Source organism: Rhinoderma darwinii, chromosome 4, assembly GCF_050947455.1.
Source record: "Rhinoderma darwinii isolate aRhiDar2 chromosome 4, aRhiDar2.hap1, whole genome shotgun sequence".
In the NCBI taxonomy this organism is placed as follows: domain Eukaryota; kingdom Metazoa; phylum Chordata; class Amphibia; order Anura; family Rhinodermatidae; genus Rhinoderma; species Rhinoderma darwinii.
In genome coordinates, this window is record NC_134690.1 from 329,061,724 (window position 1) to 329,088,037 (window position 26,314).

A 26,314-nucleotide genomic window follows, 5' to 3' on the forward strand; every position below is an offset into this window, starting at 1 on the left:
AAAATTTTTTCCACTAAAATGTTGAATTTTCTCATTTTCACAAGGGATAAAGGCGGAAAAAAAAAACAAACATTTTTTATAAAGCAATTTCTCCCGAGTACAGAAATACCCCACTTGTGGTCATACGTTTTTTCATTGGAAATGAATTAACCCTTTCAGGACTGATCCATTTTTTGCTTTCTTATTTTAGATTTTCACTCCCCGCTTTCCAAGAGCCATAACTTTTTTATTTTTCCATCAATAGAGTGGTGTGAGGGCTTATTTCTTGCGGGAGAAGCTGCCGTTTTTATTGGTACCATTTTTTGGTATATAAAAAGTGATTCAAAAGTTGTATTACATTTTTTTTAGAGCTAAGGTGACAAAAAAAAAAAAAAACAGCGTTTCAATTATTACATTTTTTTAAGGTGTTCACTGTGCAAATTAAATAATGGTATATTGTAATAGTTCAGACTTTTACGGACGTAGCGAAACCAATTTTGATCATTTTTTTTACATTACTTTAGAAGAAAAATGGGAAAAGGTGTTTGCTTGTTTTTTACTTTAAAAAAAAAAAAGTTCTCAATACTAATAACTATAATTCTTCTACACATTTTATTAATCAATCCCCTTTGGGGACTTGATCCAGCTATCATTGGATCACTGGTACAATACACTGCAATACTAATGTATTGAAGTATATTGTTATTCTTACAGGCTTCTGTAACAGCGCGATCGCTGTACCTGTCCGTTAGTCCCGGGTGTCAGCTGTAATACACAGCTGACACCCGCAGCGTATGGAGCGGGCACAGTACGTGAGCCGGCTCCATACATCAACCGCCGCACCATGATGGGCAATTAAGTCATAGTGCGCAAAGGGGTTAGTGCACAGCGAATTGTTCAAAGTGAAAATTGCAATTTTCCACTGATATGCCATTTTAGTGCATAATATGTTGTGCCCAGTTTGTGCCACAGAAGACAAATACCACATAAAACGTTAAGCGGGTTCTCTCGGGTATGGCGATGCCATATGTGTGGGCGCAAACTGCTGCATGGGCACGCTGCAGGGCTCAGAAGGGAGGGACGCCATTTTGCTTTTGGAGCGCAGATTTTTCTTGGTAATAGTTTTGTTTGGGGTTTCGCTGATATTTCAATTAATACTGTGGGGGCATATGTAATCTGTGCGGGGTACATCAGGGCACAATAAGAGGGTATAATAATGCGGTAAATAAATAATAATTCATAGATATGTGGACAGTGTCGCACTGATAAATGGTGCCCGATCTTAACCGATTTTGGAACACTCTGCACATTTTGCATCGCCATATTATTTTTTCACCACCGGAGCCATGTGAGGGCTTATTTGTTGCGGGACAATCTGTAGTTTTTATTGGTACCATTTTGGGGTGCATGCGATTTTTTTTTTGATCTCTTTTTATTAAATTTTTTCTGCAATCCTGACCAAAAAAACAGGAATTCTGACACCGTTTTTTAGGTTTTCTTTTGGCGGCGTTCACCGTACGCTATAAATGACATTTTTACTTTATTCTGCGAGTTGGTACGGTCACGGCGATACCATATGTATATAGGTTTGGTCCTTTTTTTTAGCGTTTGCAAAAAAATATTTTCTGTGTCACCATATTCTGAGAGCCATAATTTTTTATTTTTAGTCAAAAAAGCTGTGTAAGGGCTTGTTTTTTGCGGGACGGATAGAAGTTTTTATTGGTACTATTTTCGGGTACATGCGACTTTTTGATCACTTTTTATTCTTTATTTAGGGAGCGGTGGTGACCAAAAAAATAGCGATTCTGTCGTAGTTTTTTATTGATTTTTTTTGGGGTGTTCATCGTGCGGGAAAAATAACATTATAGTTTTATAGTTGGGTTCGTTACGAACGCGGTGATACCAAATATGTGTACTTTTTTAACGTGTTCATTTTTTTTCTATAATAAAAGTCTTATAGGGAAAAAAAGCATTTTGTTTTTATAGAACTTATAAACTAATTTTTACACTTTTTTTTAAAAACATTTATTACTTATTTTTACTTTTTTCACTTGTCCCACTAGGGGACACTTAGACTTGCAGCTTTGATCGCTGCTAGAGTACATTACACTACACACGCAGTGTAATGTACTCTAACTGTCATTGTGACGTAACTGTCACTCTGACAGGAAGCCGAAGAGGAACGGCCTGAGGCTGTTCCTCCGAGGCTTCCTTACATGGCAACCCGGAGGTCATTGTCTGACCTCCGATTGCCGCGACAAGCATCGGTAGCCCCCACGATCACTTCGTGGGGGCTGCCGATGTAATTCAAACCACTTAAATGCGGCGACGGCAATCCGTCGCCGCACTTAAGGGGTTAATTGTCTAAAGCAGCGGCGATGCTCCGCTCTCCGGCGAGACTGATGTGGCAGCTGTCTAGGACAGCTGTCAGCCGCGCGCCTGTCACTCTGTGTTTACACAGAGTGACAGTTTGAAATACTGATGAAAATGAACGTCATGGTGCGGGAACTAGCACTTGACCATGACGTTCATTTTCGTCATTGGTCGTGAAAGGGTTAAGTATTAATTTGCCTAAACACTTTGCCACCTTAAGGGATTATGATACACTCATTAATCAGAGAACGGAGGGACAACTTACATATTGTACAGTGAAAATGTACCACTTTTAACATGTAAACATACCCTCAAATATCAAGGCTCCAAAAGTGGTGAATAACAAACACCAATGATCCAAATTCTTACAGTTTTTAAATACAATATACAAATGCCATGCATTAATGTCATAAATACAATGACCCATAACTAAATGTGAACAACAAGAGTTATCAAAGGATTTCCCAAAAAAAACTAAATATTAGTAACTTACATTGAAGGGAGGGGGCCCCATAGCGAAGATCAAAATGGGCCCCTATTATGGTGATGGGCTTTGCCTCTCTGAACAAAATGGTCTAGTGTTTGTTTTTCTTTCCATGCCTGTTCCATGACCCTTGGGACAATTCCCCAACCCCTTGTTATTAACATTGCAGTTCTTCTGGAGAGGGGAGTCCTGCACAACTTTTTGCCATCCAATATCAATGGGGATGGGACCAAGAAGGGCTGAGACTCATATCAGCTCCCATATTCTGGTCCCATATCAGCTGCATGGGCTGACTCTGTGGTATGTCTCCCTTTAACAATACTGATACTCAACTGTACTTTGCATGTAAAAAATGTTTTCATTTCATCAATGATTAAATATCATTATCTAAATCATCTATGAAACACAAAAAGGCAGCTAAAACATTCTCTTATTTACATGCCACATCCATTTTATCTTTGGGACTATATTTGAAGGAAGTAGAATTATATAAAATTTTCGACCATTAGGTTCTGGATTCAAGGAATTTTACGGCAGGTGGTTACACATAGGAAAAACTATTTAATTGTCTACATTTTCCATCACTATTCACAAAACATTATTCAGATAGTTTCTTTGTTTTTCTATTTCAAACTCTCCTCCATCGTGAATATTTTATGTCACTACAAGACAAAATGTTTTCAAGCTTCCTTAACAATTATTAATTGTAGTTTCTTATTAAAATTACACAGAAAGAAATGTTGCAACATGTTATTACTCAGATGCATGCTGCGAAGAAACATTTATTTCCATATAATGGAACTCTAATATAATTATGGCTGTTTATGCAATCATACCTTTGATTGAACATTATTTCTTTAAAAAGGTTATCAAAATTTTTGTTTGTGTAGGAAAGGTGCTCCTTTTCAGATGTGATCTACAGAACACTATGTTCCTCTAGTATTTGTTTTCCAAGAACAGAGGTTTACATGTCATTTTAGAGGCTTAATTAAAGAGCTGAATACAACTTTGTATATGTCAACAAAATGTCCATATCAATGTCAAGAAGCAATATTAAAATGTTTTTGTTTTTTTATGGACATAAGCTTGAGCTTGTATGTTTTACCTCTGATGGCATCACAAACCCCAGCATACTTCAAGCATCACACTATTGACCCAGCTATCACCTTTTTCTGTTCTTTAATGCTATGTCCCAGCTCTTATGGTACCCTCCTACCTAGTTTTATCTTTTAAAAAGTCTGAGGGCTCATTCAGACGAGCGTGTTCCGCGTCCATGTGCTGTCCGTTGAAATAACTGACAGCACACAGACCCATGCAAGTCAATGGGGCTGTTCAGACATGCGTGATTTCTAACGCAGCGAGTGACCGTTGCATGAAACTCGCTGCATGTCCCATATTGGTCCGTTTTTGCGGACCTTTTCGCCCATTGAAGTCTATGGGTGGGTGAAAAACACGGACAGCACACGGATCACATCCGGGTGTTGTCCATGTTTCACGCATCAGTTGCTAAAGAAATGCAGAGTAAAAAAAAAAAGGAAGTGCTTGCAGAGGAGAATCACGGACGTGAAAAACGGATGCCACATGCAAAGCACACTGATGCAGAACGGAAAGCACACAGACATGAAATGCAGGAAATATGGTCCATTTTTTGCGCACGCAAATCGGACAAGCTCGTGTGAATAAAGCCTTAGCATCTTCCTTCTTTTACCCCTGCTGTGTATAGGGCAAACTTGTTTACATTGGTTATATAACTTTCCTTTTTCCTCTTTAATTCTATGCTTATTAACTTACATTTACCTCCACACCATTCTCACACCTATTAGCACTCACATAATCTAAGCAATCTACCAGGTAGTATATATTTAAGGCAAAAGGTAATATCTGACCCTGTCAATTCTGTGCAATATCCCTGAGTGCAACTTTTAAGTGCACCAGTCAGAATTAGACCAGAATGGAATTCACAGTAACTGCCAAAACCAATATTCATCTCTACTCTCTCTTTTCTAGCTTACTCTACAAACCATTATTAAACTAAAATGTTTATTTTCGCCATCACAATCATTGCTCCTCTCGCCCTAAAACAACTAGATTTCCTCTAAACCCCTACCTCTAGCAAAGAACTAGTTACGGCTCCCACTAACCACTGATTGGACCGCTTCTGCTGACCTCCTCCTAATCATTAAAATCATTCTCTCCAAACACACACAACCACCTCACACCCTCTCCCCATCACACCTACTGTCCCTTTCTCTACTTCTCCTTACTGTTAGTGCCACACTGTATCTCCTAATCCTAGGCTACCTCAGCAAATCCAAACTGTCTTATATCCATCTTATAACCAATTAACTTCCACAAACTTTTGTAACCCCTTAAATCTCAAGCACATTTTCTTTACCCCCCTACTTCCCCAATCCCTCTCTCCGGAGCATTATGGAGTGCACATTCTGTCTGCAATAAACTTTCCTTTATTCACGACCTATTGAATTCTCATAATTCATCCTTCCTGGGCCTAGCTGAAATATGATTGACACACTTCGATACAGCCAGCACTTTTTTATGGCGGCCTGCAATTTACTCACACTTCCCGCCATGGAACAAACATGGTGAGTCATCATTCACTTATAAAAGGACTTCTCCTTTAACCCAACTCCACCCCTACCCTCCCTCACCCTCATTTCTTTTAAAGATCCCTCTGTCTGCATCTACTCCCTCCAACTGGCCATTATCTGCCGACCACAAGGCTGTGCCACCACCATCGACACTTCACCACCTGGCTCCTACATTTACTTTTAACCAACATCCCCACTATCATAATGGGTGGCTTCAACATCCCCATTGACACATTCCACTCAGCTGCCTCCAAACTGCTGTTATTAGCCTCTTACAGTGGTTCTCCACAGCTACTCACAAAGAGGGCCAAGAATAGGACCTTTTTATTTTCACACGCCTCTGTTTCCTATGTAACCTCTCAAATTCGCCTCTCCCTGTATTCGACCACAATCTACTTACATTCGCCTCCCTTTTCTGAGTGCACCATCTTATAGGCGCTGCTGCACAGACCTTGGGGCACTTTGAATTAGCTATGTAGTCTAAGCCGTTCCGGCGATATCGGTGCCATTATAATTGGCGCCCGATATACGTAAATTAGCCCCTGTAATGTCAGAGGGGTGTTTCTGTGCATGGACAGGCAGGGGGGCGTGATCTCTCTGCTGCGTGTGTGCACACGCTCTCTCCTCCTCTCTCACAAGATCACACAGTATTCTCATCACTTGCTGACAGTAGCAGGATAGAGGAGGAGAGCGCGTGTGTCAGAGCTCTGACTATGACGCCCCCCCTGTCTTTCCATGTCCAGGAACGCCCCACTGACGGTACAGGGGATAATTTACATATCGGGCACCAATATCTCCAGAATGACTTGACTACACAGCTAATTTAAAGTGCCCCAAAGTCTGTGCAGCAGCACCTATAAAATTGGGCACTCAGCTGCACAGGTCTAGGGTAGTGAAAGGTTCTCTTTAAACAGCATGTCTACTTTTAACTGTCTTTCGACCAGTCATCCAACTCTTTTCGACCATCTACAATTTGGCTTCCCACCTCACCACTCTAGTGAAACGGCCCTAACGAAAGTGACTAATGACCTTATAACTGCCAGTTAAAAATTCTCTTATCTGTTGGCATCACATACTTAGCCCTCTCCCGGATCTCGTCAATACCTCACCAACTGAACATTTAGTATTTCCCACTGACGCACCACCTCCACTACTTGCCCTCTCTCTGTTGTGTCCATCAAGGCTTTGTCCTGGGAACCTTGCAACTTTTACATAGACACCTTATCTTTGGCTTAGGATAGCTCATAAAATCCCATGGCTTTCAGTACCACTTATATGCTGGCGACACACAAATTTGCCTCTCTTGCTCAGATGTCTCCTCTCTGCTTTCCAGAGTTCCAGACTGTCTCACATCTATATCCTCCTTCTCCTGCTGCTCCATTAAATTTAACATGGATTAAACTAAATTCCTCATCTTTCCCCCACACACAACTCACTTATCAGAACTATCAATTACAGGTAATCCCAGTCTCACAAGTCTGCTGCCTTGGCATATCCTTTGATTTCGCCCTGTTTTACAAACTAAACACCCAAGCCCTTACCACCTTTTACTGCCTCCACCTCAAAAATATTGATTAAATCTGCTCTTTTACTCAACATTGAGTTAACAAAACAAAAATGCTAGTACAAGCCCTCATAATCTCCCAGCTAGACTACTGCAACTTCCTCTGTGGCCTACCCTCTAACACTTTTGTACCCCTCTTATCCTACCTCAACTCTGCTGTCAAGTTCATCTGAGGGTATGTTCACACGCTGAGCCAAAAACGTCTGAAAATACGGAGCTGTTTTCAAGGGAAAACAGCACCTGATTTTCAGACGTTTTTTGAGCAACTCACGGTTTTCGCTGCGTTTTTCGCACCGTTTTCGCTGCGTTTTCGTGCCGTTTTTTCGGCCGTTTTTGGAGCTGTTTTCAATAGAGTCTATGAGAAAACGGCTCCAAAAACGTCCCAAGAAGTGTCCTGCACTTCTTTTGACGAGGCTGTAATTTTACGCGTCGTCTTTTGACAGCTGTCAAACGACGATGCGTAAATTACAGGTCGTCTGCACAGTACGTCGGCAAACCCATTCAAATGAATGGGCAGATGTTTGCCGACGTATTGTAGCCGTATTTTCAGACGTAAAACGAGGCATAATACGCCTCGTTTACGTCTGAAAATAGGTCGTGTGAACCCAGCCTAACTCTCCCTTCATTTCACCTCTGTCTCTCCCCTCTGAAAATCTCCTTACTAGCTACCCAATGCCCAGCAAATTCAGTTAAAAATATTGATAATATCATACAACCTTTCCCCTTCATACATCTCTGCCCTAATGTCTTGATACCTCCCAACACGTAATCTCCGATCCTTACAAGACCTTTTGCTTTGTTCTCCTCTTATTCGCTCATCACATCACACGTCTAGAAGATTACAACCGTGCATCCCCATACTCTGGAATTCTGTACCTCAATACACCAGACTCTTTTCCACCATCTAAACCTACAAAAGCAACCTGAAAACCCACCCCTTCAGCAAAGATTTAAACATGATTTAACCCTGCTGCCACTACTCTACCAGATGAACAACTACCCTAACCTATTGCCTCCTTCCCTTGTAGATTGTATGCCCTCGCGGGAAGGGTCCTCTCCTCTTCTGTTCCAGTCTGTCATTCATTAAGCTCATGTTTATTGCACCTGTTTTTCTAGTCTCATGTTATATACCCTTTTCATATGTACAATGCCCTGGAATTAATGGTCCTTTAAAATAAATAATATTAATAGTAAGCAAACAGTGCTGTATGCCTTGGGCGACAATGCTGGCGCATTATAGTGTCCATATTATGGCAGCAACACCTTGAGTTGGTTTAACAAAGCCGAACTTGTTGTTCAGTCACTGTTATTAAGAAGTAAAAAATAAAAAGTTACATATCAGTATAGAAAATAAACAAAATTACAAAAATTATTCTCAGCCATGCACATTTTACTTAAAAGAGGGAGATAAGTGGCTGCCAGATACCTCCAACACGATTTGACAAATAAAAATTCTACTCTTCAGACTCTACATTCCACTGATAAACTCCTCCTGCAGATACAGTAGATGAGTTAGCGCCTGGATTTTTAAATCTTACTACAAAATTTCAGTTGTAAATTCTTACGTAAAAAATACAAGATAATTGATACATGTATGATAAAATTGCCCCTTAAAGGGTTTGTCCCTTTAGGACAACCTCTATGTATACAGCTTATTAGCTGGCACCGTCTCTATCAACCAGAGGGAGAGCAGCTTCGATAGCACAACAAAGCACAATTATGAATTATATGGTCACCCATTAATTTCAATAGGCACCATGTAATATCACATACTTCCCGTACAGATCCCGGCAGCTTCCCCTTCCTGCATTCAACAGCTGATCGTTGGGGTTTCAGCTGCTGGACCCAAGGTGACAAGCTAAAGTTCTTGTCTTGATGCAGCAAACCCTTAAAGAATAAGGATCCTCTTACACAGGTCGTGTAAGCAAGCACTGATCAACAATACAGTTCGTTGATCGGGGCTCGTTTGCACCTTTCACAAGGAGCTATATTTGGGGACGAGTGATCGTTACTATGATCCCTCGTCCCCATATATTTTTATAATGTCGGCAGCACATCTCCCTGCTTATACAGGAAGATGTGATGCCAACAACGATAATTTTTCTTGTAGCATAAACAATACAATCAGTCGATGAACAAGCGTTTGCTCGTTCATCGGCTGATCGTAGTCCTGTTTACAGAGGGCAATGATCGGGAGCGCTCGTATTCTCCATAGTTGGCCTGTATAAAAGGGCCTTAAGAATTTGGTAACGTTTTTCTAGAAATGCACAACAGAGATTCTAAAAGAGTTGGCAGAAGTATAATCGAGTTTTTATAACAGGAAAATTCACAAAAAGGAGAAGAAAATGAAATCATATCTGCTTCTAGTTCCCCATCAAAACAATATTCTTATATTTCCATATAACTTCTCATTTCTTTAAAAAGTAAATAGAGAGATTGATGATGTGATTTCACTTCAACTTTCCTTTTATAAAGTTCATTAAGTATGACACCTGTTTATATATCAGGCCATTACAAAGGGAACCCACCTTTTCAGCCACACAACACAATTACTTAAAGGGAAGGTGTCAATAATTTTTTCTTTTTTTATCATATTGCTTTTAATATGATATTAACATAAATTTTATTTATTTGTGTTCTCATGTTCTACTTTTTACTTTGTTCTTACTTTTACTTCTCTATGGGGCTGCCATTTTTTTTTCATCTCTGTATGTGTTGATTAGCGACACATACAGAGATGGAATACGGCACATACATCCCCATAGGGAATGCGGACGGGAGCCGTTCCATTCTCTGCAGCGTACGCTGTCTGTGTGGGAACGGCGCATGCGCTGCTCCCACACAGACCAAAACGAAGCTCGTTATCAGAGCAAAATCCAGTGCCATTTTCATGTGGACTGAAAGCCACTGCCGGACAGTAAGATGATGACTTCCGGCCGCGGCTTCCGGCCATATGTTCAAGGAAGCGAAGGTGCAAGGAATAGGAGTGGAGGCGGCAGCAGGAGAAGGTAATTTATATTCATGTATTTGATGTGGGTATTATCGTGTATGTTCGTGTTATACTGTCTGCTGAGCACTGTATCTAATCCTCCTACACTGTGCAGTCGCTCAGAAAATGGCGACACACAGTGTAGGAGGTTTGAACATTCAAACCCCTCCTTCTCCTGGCACTAGCCAGTAGAAGGGAGGGGGGATTGTGTGAGGACACTAGAGAGAGTGTGTCCACCCCAAATTTGCAACATAAATCAATGAGGTTGCTTTACCACATTGACCATGCTGCAATTTTGTGAACTGCTGCCTCTAGTGGCGAGCACATGGAAATGTTATAAATTAGAATCTAATTTATAATATTTCCTGACTTGTGAAAATATTAAAAAAATTAAAACAATGTGTAATCACTTAAATAATAATTGTTTAACTAAAAAAAAATATAATAATTTCTAGCGATACATTCCCTTTAATTTTAAATTTTTGGCTTTTGTCATTAGGCAGGATTTGGCCGGTTGCCTAGGCCTTTCCGTGTGCAATGACTCTCGTTAATACGCAAGTTGCTGGGCTGTTTTTGTTTTTGTCCTAGTGAAAAGTGCTTCCAAGTCCGAGATTTCCTGTTTTTAGAGAATTATGCAGATTACATTTATTTTTAGATATGTATTATATCCCAGTTGGAGATTTCTATTTTATTTCACAGTTCCTAGTGCTTTAGGCTGAGGTTTACCTGTTCTCAAAAGAGAACGGATTGTGCAGGATTACAAAAACACGTCTGCCTTCTTCCAGAAATGAGTGTCGCACTTGTTCATGGATTGTGTTTAGTATTGCAGGTCAGCCCCATTCACTACAATCCCTTTAAGAAAACACCTATCAACAATATTAGTTCAAAATCCAAAAATGTACTAATATAAATCAGTAATAAATCTACTACTCCTGCACATGTCAACATTACAGAAATCCATAAATATTAGAACTTCATACCAAAATACTAACATTAGTTATTGTCATAATAAGGTACCCAATAACTTGCACATTTCTTTTTCTCTCAATTGGGATACTTTGTTTTTATTTAAGAGATTAATGATGTGATCATTTAGAATCCAACAACAGAACAATGTAGCGGACTTCCCAGGACGTTGATGATGTGGCAGATCCAAAAGAATTATAGTGCAGTGAAAGTGAACATAGTTCTTTCTCAAATGTGCATTCCAAGTTACTGGGAAAATGAGGTAGCGTAGACTACCAGCTGACCTTGAATAATTATGTAGATCAGATTTAGTTTCCTCTGGATGGGTAAATCAGGAGCAGAGTAGAAGGCACGGCAGCTGCTAAGGGGTCCACTTGAGTTGGCCTAGCTCCACTATTAAAAGAGTCTCAGAAGTGAGCAGAGGAGATGAATTGGATACAGTGGAATTCAGAACACTTAAAGGGAACGTGTCATCAGAGATTGACCTAGTGTTTAATTCAAATTTTTAATGTTAAACATATTTTTAAAGAATTTTTGGTGAGGTTTTTTTTATTTTATGTTATTATCTATTTAATCCTAAAATCTTGCAGTTTTCAAATGGGACCCTGAGGGTATGTTCACATGGCAGCGTCCATTATGGCTGAATTCACGGAGCTGTTTTCAGGAGATATTGCGTTTTTCGCTGCGTCCATTACGGACGTAATTGGAGCTGTTTTTCTATGGAGTCAATGGAAAACGGCTCCAATTACGTCCCAAGAAGTGACAGGCATTCCTTTGACGCAGGCGTCTTTTTTACGCGCCGTCTTTTGACAGCGGCGCGTAAAAAAAAAATCACCGTCGGCACAGAACATCGTAAAACCCATTCAAATGAATGGGCAGATGTTTGCCGGCGCATTGGAGCCGTATTTTCGGACGTAATTCGAGGTTAAAACGCCCGAAATACGTCCGTAAATAGGGTGTGTGAACCCAGCCTGAGCCTCATAATAGACTGACACTTCCTGTTCTGTCAAGATCACTTCTTAGCAGTCTTTTCATTATCATTACAGGCAGGATTACAATGAAAGGTAACATCTCTATATAGATAACACAGGATCCACTATTGACAATAGGTGATAGACAGCTCCCCTCCTCCCCCTCCATGCACAATGACCTCTGCACAGGTCACAGAGCATGCCTAGAAATTCTCTCATAGAATTCACTAGGTTAGATCCAGACTATTGTTTCCTATGGTCCACGTGGCTGCTGTAAAGCATTTCTCTAAATTCTGCTCCGGAAAGATGGCTGCCCCATAATCATGTAAAGAAAATAGAAAAAAAAAATCTACAATCAGAAAATCAAAACAGATTAGAATAAAAAAATATATATTTCACTATGTGGTTTTAATAAGTAAAAAAAATATATGTGATACATTCCCTTTAAAGGCCAAGGAGAGAAGGAAAAGACTCAGGAGTCAGTTAAACACACTTGCTGCTGATAGTGGTCACTAAGTGTGGGTACGTACCTTCTAAATTCTGCTATGGGACTTGTTACACCTTTAGGGGGGATTCACACGAGCGTGTATTCGGTCCGTGCGGGCCGCGTGGTTTTCACGCGGCACGCATGGACCAATACAAGTCTATGGGGCAGTACAGACAGTCCGTGCTTTTTGCGCAGCGTTTGTCTGCTGCGCAAAAAGCGCGACAGGTTCAATAACTCTGCGTATTTCGCGCATCACGCACCCATTGAAGTCAATGGGTGCGAGAAAATCACGCGCACCACACGGAAGCACTTCCGTGGGACGAGCGTGATTCGCGCAACAGCAGTGAAAAGGATGAATGAAAACAGAAAAGCACCACGTGCTTTTCTGTTTCCGAACATCCAAACGGAGTGTCTTTGCGATGAGCGAAGCCGGACAAGCGTACCGAACTTCACCGGGTTCGGCCAAACTCGTTTTGTCCGAACCCGGCAAAAAAATTATCGGTACGCGACGTCAGGAGATAGTCACTGTCCATGGTGCTGAAAGAGTTAAACTGTTTCAGCACCATGGACCGTGACTTCCGATCCCAATATACATGAACCTGTAGAAAAAAAAACGAAGTTCTGACTTACCGCTAACTCCCGGCTTCTTCCTCCAGTCTGACCTCCTGGGATGACAATTAAATCCAAGTGACAGCTCCAGCCAATCACAGGCCAAGCACAGGCTGCAGCGGTCACATGGATTGGTGCGTCATCCAGGGAGGTGGGGCCCGATGTCAAGAGAGGCGCGTCACCAAGGACGCGTCACCAAGGCAACGGCCGGGAAGTTCTCGGTAAGTACGAACTTTTTCTTTTTTTTCTACAGGTTTTGCGATATTGTGTTCGGCATTCACTGTCGAGGGTGCTGAAAGAGTTAGCTCTTTCAGCACCTTGGACAGTGACGGCCGTCGACTAGCCTCATCTCTATGATGGCGGCTGCGCGAAAATCACGCAGCCGCGCATCAGACACGGATGACACACACAGCTGTCAAATGGTTTTTGCGCGCGCAAAACGCCGCGTTGTTTGCGCGCGCAAAAATGCAACGCTCGTGTGAATCTGCCCTTAGCCAAATTTATACATTGTCTTTCCTGTTATCTATCTGCTGCACTTTTTCAGGGTCCAAATGTTATTTAAATGTGAATAAGATTTATAAAATTTACACAGTTTGAAAATTGCACTTTTTTGTGTTAATTTTTCCCCTTTGACTAAAAGAAAACTGCATTTATTAACATTAACATTTTTTTGCCGAAATCGCCTTCCATTGATTTTTCTTGTGGCAAAAAGAAGCATCATGCTCTTTCTTCCCTCATTTCCGTCTCTGACATCCCATTGACATCAATGGGAGGCAGAGAAAGCAGTTTTCGCGGTGTTTTTTACCCGCGGCGCTCAATATCCGCTACCGAAAGTGCCGCAAAAAACGTGGCAAAGAAAGTGCAGGCAGGTCAAAATCTGCAGTGTGAACATACCCTAAAGGGGAAAGGACTGATCTGTCTGGATAGACTGTTGGGTGATTTTCTACTTGAGACACTGTACTGCTGCCACCAACCTGTTCTCTTCAGACTACTCAGTCAGTCCAGACAATTACTTAGGCATCCTCCGAAAAACATAATATTTACGTATGTATTGGAAGGTAAATGTGCGTGGTTAGCAAGAAGAGGAAGCAGAGGGACACAGGACTGCTGGATCAGACTACACATGCAGTAGGGTTTGTTTATATTATGTAACCATGAAGACACATAGGTCTGCATAAGAACTGCATACACAAAACAGTGAGCTATTATTAATAAGACTATTTGCAAATCTGGTTAATTTTTATTACATATGCATTGAAGTAAGAAAACAATGGTTGCAAAAATGTACATGCTACTTAAGGCCTCATGCCCACTTCACCTTTCCATTCATGTTTGTTTGTGTTAAGGAAGATGATGAATGTCTTGTATGAAAATTAGTTTAGAAAATGAACGCTGAACTGGCTGATTAATTACTATAATCACCAAGGACATTTTGTCTTCTGAAACAAGTTACAGTTAGGTCCAGAATAATTTTGACAGTGACACAATCTTCATGATTTGGGTTTTGCTGCCACTACATTGGATTTGAAATGAAACAACTGAGATGCAATTGAAGTTTAGACTTTCAGGTTTAATTCAAGGGGTTGAACAAAAATATCCTGTGAAACGTTTAGGAATTGCCACCATTTTTCTACACAACCTCCTCATTTCCGGGGCTCAAAAGTGATTGGACAAATTAACATTACCATAAATAAAATGTTTTTTTTTACTACTTCGTAGAGAATCCTTTGCAGGCAATGACTGCCTGAAGTCTGGAACCCATGGACATCACCAATCGCTGGGTTTCCTCCTTTGTGATGCTTTGCCCGGCCTTTACTGCAGCGTCTTCAGTTGTTGCTTGTTTGTTGGTCTTTCTGCCTTAAAGAGGCTCTGTCACCAGATTTTGCAACCCCTATCTCCTATTGCAGCAGATCGGCGCTGCAATGTAGATAAGAGTAACGTGTTTTTTTTTTTTTAAAAAAAGCATTTTTGGCCAAGTTATGACCATTTTTATATTTATGCAAATTAGGCTTTCTAAAGTACAACTGGGCGTGTTTAAAGTAAAAGTACAACTGGGCGTGTATTATGGGCGTACATCTGGGCGTTTTTACTTCTTTTACTAGCTGGGCGTTGTGAATGGGAGTGTATGATGCTGACAAATCAGCATCATCCACTTCTCTTCGTTAACACCCAGCTTCTGGCAGTGCACAGACACAGCGTGTTCTCGAGAGATCACGCTGTGACGTCACTCACTTCCTGCCCCCGGTCCTGCATCGTGTCAGACGACCGAGGACACATCGGCACCAGAGGCTACAGTTGATTCTGCAGCAGCATCAGAGTTTGCAGGTAAGTAGCTACATCGACTTACCTGCAAACGCCGATGCTGCTGCAGAATCAAATGTAGCCTCTGGTGCCGATGTGTCCTCGCTCGTCCGACACGATGCAGGACCTGGGGCAGGAAGTGACGTCACAGCGTGATCTCTCGAGAACACGCTGTGTGTCTGTGCACTGCCACATATGCGAACTTATACCTGGGTTGGTGGGAAGAGGAATGTGTTTTCAGTGAGAAAATGGAACAGTGGGCATCTCATGTCATACTGTGGATAAGATTCATTGATGACATTTTAATACTATGGAAAGGGACTCAGGTTGAGTTCGAGGAATTCGTTGCAATCCTCAATGTGAATGACAAGGGTTTATTCTTTACATCGGAGATCAATGTGAACAGAATTACATTTCTGGATATATTGATATCTAAAACCGCGGGTGGCAACATTCAAACTAGCATGCATCGTAAAAGAATGGCCACAAATAGTCTTCTCAGATGGGAGAGCTGTCACCCGATGAACTTGAAACGGGGGATTCCAAAGGGTCAGTATTTGAGGGCACGACGAAATTGCTCTACCTTGTCTGACTTTCAAACATCAGCACGTGAATTAGAAAACAGATTCATAAATAGAGGATACCCGAGACATATTCTAAGAGGGGCTTACCAGAATGCCCTGGGATGTAATCGCGATGACTTACTTAATCCTAGACCAAAGCGTAGCGATGACAACCTTATCAGGGTCATTGGGACTTTTGATTCAGCCAGAGAAATCCTCCAACGCTACTGGGGAATTTTAGAAGCTGATCCTGACATAGGGAAGTTGGTAGGACATTCTCCCCTGATCACTTTTAGGAGGGGGAGGAATGTGGAGGATCAGGTAGTACATAGCCATATGGGTGGACAGGATTCCCCTACTACTTGGCTGAATAGTAACCTAAAGGGGAGCTACAGATGTGGATCCTGCAAGGGGTGTGTTTCCATTCAGTGTAGCAATAGGTTCAAAAGTACCACCACGGGAAGAACATTCGAGAACAGAACCTATATTAATTGTCGAACAAAGGGCATTGTATACTTGATCACATGTGTATGCGAGAAACAGTATATTGGTAAAACCATCAGAGTTCAGGAGGAGGATCCGGGATCATATAGGGGATTGTAGAAGGAAGGAGGATACCCCGATATCTCGTCATGTATGGGAATTTCATAATGGGGACAGTTCTTGTCTCAGATTCCAAGGTATTGAACATATGAGACCTACAATGAGAGGTGGGGATATGAATAAAATTATCCTTCAAAAAGAGGCGCAGTGGATTTTTCGGCTGCGCACCACTACTCCCCTGGGCCTTAATGAACAGATCTCGTATGCATGTTTTCTGTGACAAATTTAGGGTCCTTCATCAATGTAATATTGGACAAATTGATTGATCCTTGAATCAGATTTTTCATCCTATGTATCAATGGAGGAACCCCTAGTTCGTAGACTCATGTACGTCAAGTGATTTGATTATGATCCATATATGTATAGGCTGTGATTAATTAGAGTAATATACCCTTGTTCATTTAATTCCTGAATGGGGGCCATTGTTATAGATGTAACATTAGGAGGATGCATGTCTAATTGTGTCTACCCACCACAGTAAAGAGGCATAAATAGTGCAATAAGTTGTGTGGCTGAGCTGGTTGCCACGACAACCAGATACCAACACTATGTTCAATGGTGTATATTTATTATTCCGTTGAAGAATTTAATAACACTCTATATAGTGTTAGGCCTTAAGCACAGCGATATTCTATGCAGTGATTGCCTCTAATTTAAATTTATGTGGGCGGTCATATATTTTGAGGAGCATACTCATAATCATCTTAATCTCTGATGGAGATTGAACATTAGTAGGGTGTATACCCAATTGAGCCTGCCCACCATAGTAACTCAATTCCCTGGTCAATTGAAATCTGCAGTGAAGTATGTATGTAGCTGTACTGGCTGCTATAACAACCGGACGCTAACACTGTGTCAACACCGTAAATGGTGTATACGTAATACTCTGGTCAAGAAAGAATAGTACTGTATAGAGTGCTGGGCCGTGAGCACAGTGATGTTCTGCGCTAGGATTGCCTCTTATGTTTCAGTATTGTATCCCCATGTTGATTACTAGATCCGCTTCTCGGATCTCCAATGTTACTAGGGACGCTGGGCGTTTTGACTACACCTGATTGGCTGCCGATTCAGGGAGGCGCGCCGCAGTCCTGATAGGTCATTAGTGACGTGTCGTATCTGGATTGGCGGTGGGCCGTGGGCATGTCACTGCAGGAGGAGGGCTAAAGCCGTTTAAAAGACCGGCACCTCGCCGGCTCGTATGCGACTATTACACCTTGGTCGTGCACAGGCCGGGAGGTTTATTAAGCACACAACTGTGCTATCCGGCAATTATGTGGAACAACAATTTGTAATACTAATAATCCCTGATGATGCTCCACAAATACTGGTGGTGCAGAAACGCGTAGGATTAGCGCGATATAGCACAAGAAACATTGAGTGAATGTGGGTCAGCAATTTTGCAACAAGGTGCATGCTACTTATCACCGGAGGTCTTGATCTCGATTGCTGACCATATCACTATACTTGGCTTAAAGAGCCGGACTAGCGCGGTGTAGCGCATGGTGTAGCGTGGTACAGCGCAACTATCATTCAATTATTGTGGCTCAGCGAATATAATATAATAGGAGAGACCGGTCTAGGGGTTAAAACTACCTATTGCCTTTTAGGCCGTGTCTCTGCTGCTGACCTTATGATTGAGCCTGTTATATTTGGCTTTAAGGGCCCATTTTAATGATTATCAATTAAAATTTATTTTAATCGTTCATTTCAGGCAGTAAACTTATAATTTAACAGAACGAAAACAAGTCTATCAAGTTGGTACTATTTTATATTAGATTGTCCCACATATAGCCTCTCATGTAGATTGTGCCCCACATATAGCTCCCCCGTAGATATTGCCACTCACACTTTTAAGTAAAAAAAAAAATACTTTAATTACTCTCCTTGATCCCGTCCCCTTGCCGTCCTGTATCAATGCAGGCTTGCTCTCTTCTGAGCAGGTCTGCTGGGGCTGAACGACTCTTGCATTGTTGAAGGGCGCTGATTGGCAGGGCAGAATGACTTGCCCCATCAATCAGTGCCTTTCAACAACGGAAACAGCACGATGACGTCATCGCTGCTAGCGTCGTTGAAGGGCGCTGATTGGCAGGGCAGAATGACTTGCCCCTGCCAATCAGCGCCTTTCAACAACGGAAGCGCTGATTGTCTGGGCAAGTCATTCTGTCCTGCCAATCAGCGTCATTGTTAGGCGCTGAATGGTCGCACCTGGCCATTCAGTACATTTGCATGTAATTGTATCCGTGTCTTATAGACGCAGGTACTAATAGTGAAAGAGAGGGTTGGGACAGCTGGCTTCAGTTGCGCCGCCGCCCCCTCAGACAGGCAGCAGGCCACCGGCCACCCTGTGTGGAGTGACCGTGATGGGGGCAGCGGCAGCGGCGGTCATGGTGTGGGCGGTCGCGGTGGGCCCCACCATCTCTGTAGGCCCAGAGCCACCGCCCCCCTGCCCTCCCACGCTAGCTATGCTACTGATGTGAACATAACTTAATGGGTACAGTATATAGTGTGTAAACGCATGAGCCTTTTACACTGGCCATTTATTGGGATGAGCGTTCACAGAAAGCACGTTCCCGATCATTTCCTTAAGTAAACAGGTGAACAATCAGCCAATGAATGTACAAAGCAAATGCTAGTTCATCGGCTGATCAGAAAATATTATCATTGTCGGCAGCACATCTCCCTGGGTAAACAGGGAGTTGTGCTGCCGACATGATAGAAATGTATAGGGACAAGCGATTGTTGATCGGCGCTCATTGTTACGGTCAAAATATAAACCCACATTATCTCATACTTTGTAGTATGCCAATAACTAAGAAAAACAAAAAGCAAGGTAATGCCACATTTTTTGATCAAACAATGCTATTTTGTAAAAGCACATCTTCTAGAAGTGATATCTAAGATAAAATAATAATGGGGCAGACTGTTTTCAGGACTTCCTGTGAGTAATCTCGTTTAAAAACACTATAGTCAACATTTTCCAAGCCTGAAATGACTACTTACAGGGAGCAATAGATAGATTGGCTTTCACTGTCAGTGCTGTCACTAGTACCAGGTGCTGAGCTCAGTCTCAGGCTTCCTCCAGATGAGTGGGAATTTTATAGGAGAACCCAATGATTGACCACTCACACATCACTTACTACAAAACAATTTTTTTTCTTGAACGCTTTATAGGGCATGTGGACATCATAGAAGGTGGTTGGTTGCTCAAGACCCCACTCTATCAGCCAGAGCTGGAAGCAGCTACGTAACTGCACAACCCGCCGAGGCAGACAGACCATCCATGTGTTACATGATCAACCATTTATTTGAATGGCCGGCATGTAATACTACATTTCCTCTACAGCAGCTCCTGCAAAGGAAATATATGGCCAGCTGGAGCCTCCCCTGGAAATAAGAGGAGATCATGGGGGTTCCGGGAGCCAGATCTGCAGACCTGTGTCGATCAGCTGATCACCGTGGCCGCTTTCTTTAGATAAGGGGTTGTCTTCATAGTACTGAATTAATTCCATGCAGAAAAAAGTTAACAATTATTCAATGGCTATAAAGATGTAGCAATGCTAAACCTTTCCTACATATTGACTATCACTAAGTTAATCACATGCAGAAGTCTCCTAAACATATTACAACTGACGATACATGGAATAAAGATAAGCTTGCAGGAGAAGGTATTTTACTACACTCAGTATACTTCCTGTCAATTTATCCCAATGGAACATCCTGTGTTTAGCCTCTTCCAGTGAGATAGCTGATAACACAGAAAACGACTTTGTACCTTAACCGTATGAAAAATATTTCAGGTTGGGCCACAGTGTTAGAACTTTTGAATATATTTATACATTTTAGCCAAATCAAAATACTTCTTTCTTCATTAGACCTGCTCATTTGTTCTGATATACTCCTGGTCAAATGACCTAGGAAACGAAGCAACGAAGAACGCCTGTCATCAGGCCCAGGATTATACAATATTTTAACTTTGCTATATAGAGCAAATGTCTGAGCTTCTTCCTATTGTACCTCTACGCCATTATTGTCGTGTTTCTCATAGACCATAATGGTGTCATTAACCACCCAAATAGGTAGGAAGTATATAAGTAATGTTAGATGGGAGATCACAGTTTTTGGCCAGAAATTTACTTTAGCAACAAGTTTGGGACACTGTCAACAATAATGTTCATACTAGACATTACCCACTTAAAAAAAAAACAAAAAAAACTCAGGTCCATTTATGTGAAGGTTCCATAAAAACACCCATTTTACCCCTTTAGTCTATCCAGAGGACCTGAACCTTTTTGTAGGTTGCGAGCCACTTTCATCTATGGCAGGTGGTGTTGAGCCACACTGAATCTTAAATGGTAAACAGGCTATTAAAGATATAAGGGATATAGCTCTTACCCTCGTGTTAAATGCCAGTTATATGGTTTGATCCCATTGCCAAGTTTTAGGGTGCGCCCCCCACACACAGCGTAAACACTGCAGAACTTTGTCCTTATTTTCCGTGCAGAATTTCCACAGCGTATTACAGTGGCAGCAAAGTGGATGAGATTTTAACAAATCACGTTGTGGGAAAAACACAGAAAACACATGCGGAAATTTACCTGCAGTGTAGATTCTAAATCAGCAGCGTGTTAATTTCTCTTGTGAAAATGTTTCAGAAATTCTGCAGTATTTACGCTGTGTGTCCCACTGATGCGTAGACGTTTTTAGAGTTATTACTAGTTGGGGAGTCACATGCAGACCGCCTGGGAGCCACATCTGTCTCCCGAGACGCTGGTTGGCGAACATTGGTCTAGACAATAAAACCTAAAAAACTCTACTAATAGTGGCTACTGTTCTTGGTTTTTAATGTTATTTCTTAATTTAAAGGATCAGAAGAATATCTTGACCAAGTATTCACTCTAGATCAGGGGTGCACATCATTTTCTGGTTTAAGGGCCACATTATAGATTATCCTACTTTCAAGGACCACAATAAAATTAAATGAGTACTTCCAGTAAAACATATAGTGTATACGTTTTACTGGAAGTACTCATTTAATTTTATTGTGTTACGCCTAGTGAATGTCATGAGGAGCTGATGTATGACTCAGGCATTCGAAGAACACTAAGGATTGAGTCTCTGTGTATAAGTTTTACCCAGTTTTCTCTTAAGTTGCTTAAAATAGAACAATGACAGCAACAGTGCCCCCATAACAGTGACTGCAGTAATAACCCTGATAGCAGTGATGGCAATAGTGCCCCCGTAACAGTGACAGTAGACACTGCTTTCAATAACACTGACATCTACAGTTGCACCACAGCAATGTCAGCTATCGTTCCATCATGACAGTGACAGCCAAAGTGCCCCACTCCATAGTTAGCCACGGCTTTATCAGTGACATGCCCCAATTATGGTCAGCCACACTACCACGTTAGTGACACCAGTTACGGTGCCTCCCAATAACGCCGCCATGTACAGTGCCCCACATTCGTGCCTCCAGCCTGTTAATACCACCGGTCACCGTGCCCCAATTAATACTTACCTTGCCTTTCTCCTACACTGCTCTGCTGAGTGGCAGTGCAGGACCCAGAAAATGCAAGTGGGCACCTTCTTTTGGTTCACATGCATATTCCAGCTTCTGCAGTGTAGGGAACAGGGAACTGAGTTCTGTTCTATGCAAGAGAAAGATGTGGCAGGTTTTTCTGTACCATGGGCCTCACAGCATCCAATCACAGAGCATCTCTCATCTTTCCAGAGCAGTTTAAGAGATGAAAGCTGAGCTCTGTTGGTTGCTATGGGCAACAAGGTTAGCATTTATTTTGGACAGTTAAATTAATAAATGAGGCTCAAGTTACATGTATTTCTTCTCACATTCTATAGAGTGATCCCCTTTTTACCCAAAGGAAAATGTGGGCAGCACAGTAGAACAAAGCACCTCCAGGGTATCTGGGTGCAGGCCTCCAGGGATCCGACTTGTAAATCCCCAAATGTAGCCAAAAGATGGAAAAAGAGGCAGCACTCCACAGGTCAAGATAGAATAAAGTGGAAAAAGATACAACGTTTCAGCTGCTCAATGCAGCCTTTGTCGAGCCTTTGCTTGATAAAGGCTGCATTGAGCAGCTGAAACGTTGTATCTTTTTCACTGACGGGTGAATAAATATTAATAAATTATTCTATCTTGACCTGTGGAGTGTTGCCTCTCTTTCCATTTTTTGCCCCTTTTTACCCAGATGATATTGCCGCACAGTCCACGCCTTAAAGGGTAAAAAACGGTTTTCTTAAAGATGTTTTGCCACAAAAAAAAATAATGTATAAAACACTGATCAAGCCAGTTTTAGTCCTGTCTGCCAATGTAGACCAAGTTGCGCACACAGCTGTTACTGAAATCGACCTGTTCTCTAAAAAGGTGGTGGTCCCAGCCAGGGCAGGACTTGTGTGACCTGTGTGGCTGCACAGGGCATACCAACCTCCCCAGCTACCTCCCCGGGGCTTGTGACCACCATGTAGTTTAGTATTAATTGTATAGCAGTATTATTTAAACATTGTATAGTAATAGTTATTAGATTGCTTCATGTACTTGGAGATGTTGTTTGGTTACTGTATGTTGGTATTACTGTGTGGTGGTATTTACTTTTGCATTGTGTGATACTTCTACTTAGGTGATGCACAGTATCACTTAATGGCACTTATAATTAGCCATTGTTTGATATAGTTATTTGTACACTATATCATGTTACACCATATGGGGGGGGGCACCAACATAAGACACCGCACAGGGCACCATCCAGCATAGACCAGGCCTTGGGCCCAGTGTCCGGACCCCAGAAATCATTGTTTTTTGACATTTCCCATTGACGTAAAAAAAATTTTTTTATAGAAACCCCAGTAATTTAAATGTGCAAGTGTTTATTTAAAGTTGAAAAGAATTGGCACCTTTCAAGCACACACTTTTCAATATAGTGTTAATTGCTCAGGGACAGGGACTGATAAGGGGGAGGGTTTCTTTAATTGCTGCCCCCATGTACACTGCAATATAGGAAGGAGCTTCATACATAGAAATCAATTTGCAGAGCTCCATCCTTACATAAGGCTGGCGTGTAAACTTTCCTGGCCCGTCCACAATCATGTTCACGTATGTATATAACATATAATATTATATTCCCAAAAGATACTATTGCATTGAAGTCATTTCTATACAGTATATGCAGCCTCACAATGAATGGCTGCTACTAAGCAAAAGGATTAGACACCCTTAATTTGCTAAAAAAAAAAAGAAAAATAACAACATTGAATCTACAGTACATTGCTTTCCAGGCCATGTTTTTCTGTTAACTTCTTCTGAGAAGCTGTAGTGTTCACCATATGCACTAAAAATAGTAGCTCAATCTTAATATGTGATCTTTAATTCTCAAGTAACAGAAATAAATTTGACTTTAGTATATATATATATATATATATATATATATATACACACACACACACACACACACACATATATATATATATATATATATATATATATATATATATACACAAACACACACACACACACACACACACACACACACACACACACACACACACACACAGAAGCAACGGAGTAGCCATGCACTGGGATGGTTGTGATATAGAGAAATTTGTTGTGCATACACTGTATATATATATATATATATATATATATATACAAACAAAAATTATGTATTCTGCATATATATTTTATAAAAATATTTGGGTGTATATATATATATATATATATATATATATATATATATATACATACATGCAGTGCATATGTTGTCGTGAGAATTAAGTTATTTAATAACAAATATAATCAGTTTCTTTAAAAAATTACAAAATAAATCCGTTTATATATCCCTGTCTATTGACAATACATGGAATGGCAATGTTTTTGTAAGCACAATCATGAGACAGCCTCAAGCCCTTGGTATCCAGCATGATTAGCAGACAAAAAACTCATATGACTAGTTAAGAATGTACACAGTGTTGTAAGCAGCCCAGAGGTATTGTGAGCCGACCTAAGCCTACTTCCCAAATCACAACAGCATAGATCCTGCTTTCCAGATGAAAGATGTAAATAAGCAGTAGTTAAACTTGTTTGCAGATATTGCCTATATCAGCACAGATAAGAAAAAGTAAAAGTTTCTAAAGCAAAGTTGTCAGACTGTTCCGGGGTCTAAAATTAGTTGCAAATTCAGCTAAAAATAGTTTGTGGTTATGCACTGGAGAATTGCATCCTTTGTCACGTTAACTAGTTCACAACCAAACGGGTATATAACAATTATAGACAACACGTATCTGCTCTTTACACATTCATTTCATTGTGGCTGCAATGTTCTGGATGATTATGTGGACACAATAGGCAATGAAAGGAGAGCGGTCTTGTGAAGGCCACCATCACAGGACAGAACAACAGGAAAATGCCTGGGTTACTTACTGTAATTCTCAGTGCAGAGGTATTCCACAAACATCCCTGCTTCTTGCTCACTTGCCAAGTGCTAATGTATGAAATGAGCAGCTGTTTCCTTTGAGCTTGTTCTGCGTCTTACCAAGTCACATGCCCCTCCTCTGATAAATCTCGCTGCAGACTTTGCCAGGAGGTCAACATTTGGAGATATTTTTTTTTCTTTAAAGATTATTTTATTTTTAGATGGTTATGACCTGAGCGATCGCACAGCACAACGTTAAACCACAAAATACCAAAGCAAGTGGGAATGTCTTTTTCAATTACAGCACTATCCGGAGCAGCCAATGTGTGAAATACTATTATATAGCAGAACATTTAATACGCCTAGGGCTCATTCACACTTTTGGATATCTAAATGTGTTAATTACGTTTTTTGTTATTGAAAAAAAAACGGTGCCAAAATATTTAAAAGGTTTCATTCACATTTCTGTTTATTATTCTGCACGTGTTTTTTTTGTTATGCGTATGACGTTTTCAATGTGCAGCATGTTATAACGGATCCGTATTGGTACCATTTTTAGCCCATAGAAGTCAATAGGTTGATTTTAAAAGCACATCTTTCATTTTTGTATAGTTCACATGTGCATATTTGTTCCATTGTCTTTTACATCCATATTTCAGCAACATTACACAACATTACAAAACGCAGCAAAAAAATTGTTAAACCTTTAAAAAAATTAAAAAACACAAAACAAATATAGATGAAAAAACACACCTAGTTGTCAATACTAAGTCCATAAGAATGGGTAAAGGCAGAGGCGGACTGGGGTACAGTGGGCCCACCGGAGGAAATAATTTTGAGGGTCCTTCATTCAGCTCTTAAAAACAAGTAACTGTGCAGTTTTCATTACATTGAAAACGTTGTTGTTTTCATTGTGAAAACTATGGATCCAACAATGGATAAGGATTAATAAAATATTTCTGAAATAATTCCAAGCAATGGTAGATCCTAGGACCAAATGATCAGCAAATGTGGTTGCAAACAGCATATCGGGTTGTCTCTGCAAAACCTCAGGGGCCCTGTTGTGGCTGTGCCTTATTATAGTATAAGAAACTAGGTCCCTTTCGTCCTTCTGTGGACTAGACCGATCCTGGATAAATCAGTTTAAATAAAGGAATAAATAAATCAGTTTAAATAAAGGAATAAATAAGGAAAACAAAAACATGGTACTAACTGTTATCTTAACCCCTTAATGACCGGGCCATTTTGCACGTTAATGACCAAGGATTATTTTTTGTTTTTTCACGGTCGCATTTCAAGAGTCGTAACTCTTTTTTTATTCCGTCGACATAGCCGTATAAGGGCTTGTTTTTTGCGGGACGAGTTGTATTTTGTAATTGTACCATTTTTAGAT

The 26,314-nt window shown here is 40.9% G+C and overlaps 1 protein-coding gene across 1 annotated transcript in view; it reads right to left on the reverse strand.

The window, feature by feature from the left end:
* The window catches only part of RASGRP3 (RAS guanyl releasing protein 3), a 106,064-nt gene extending 81,078 nt beyond the window's left edge, over positions 1-24,986 (reverse strand). Inside the window, exon 1 of the mRNA XM_075864434.1 lies at positions 24,930-24,986. The gene's annotated coding sequence lies outside the window, so the exon portion shown is untranslated. The remainder of the gene's footprint in view (positions 1-24,929) is intronic.
* Positions 24,987-26,314: the final 1,328 nt, after the last annotated feature.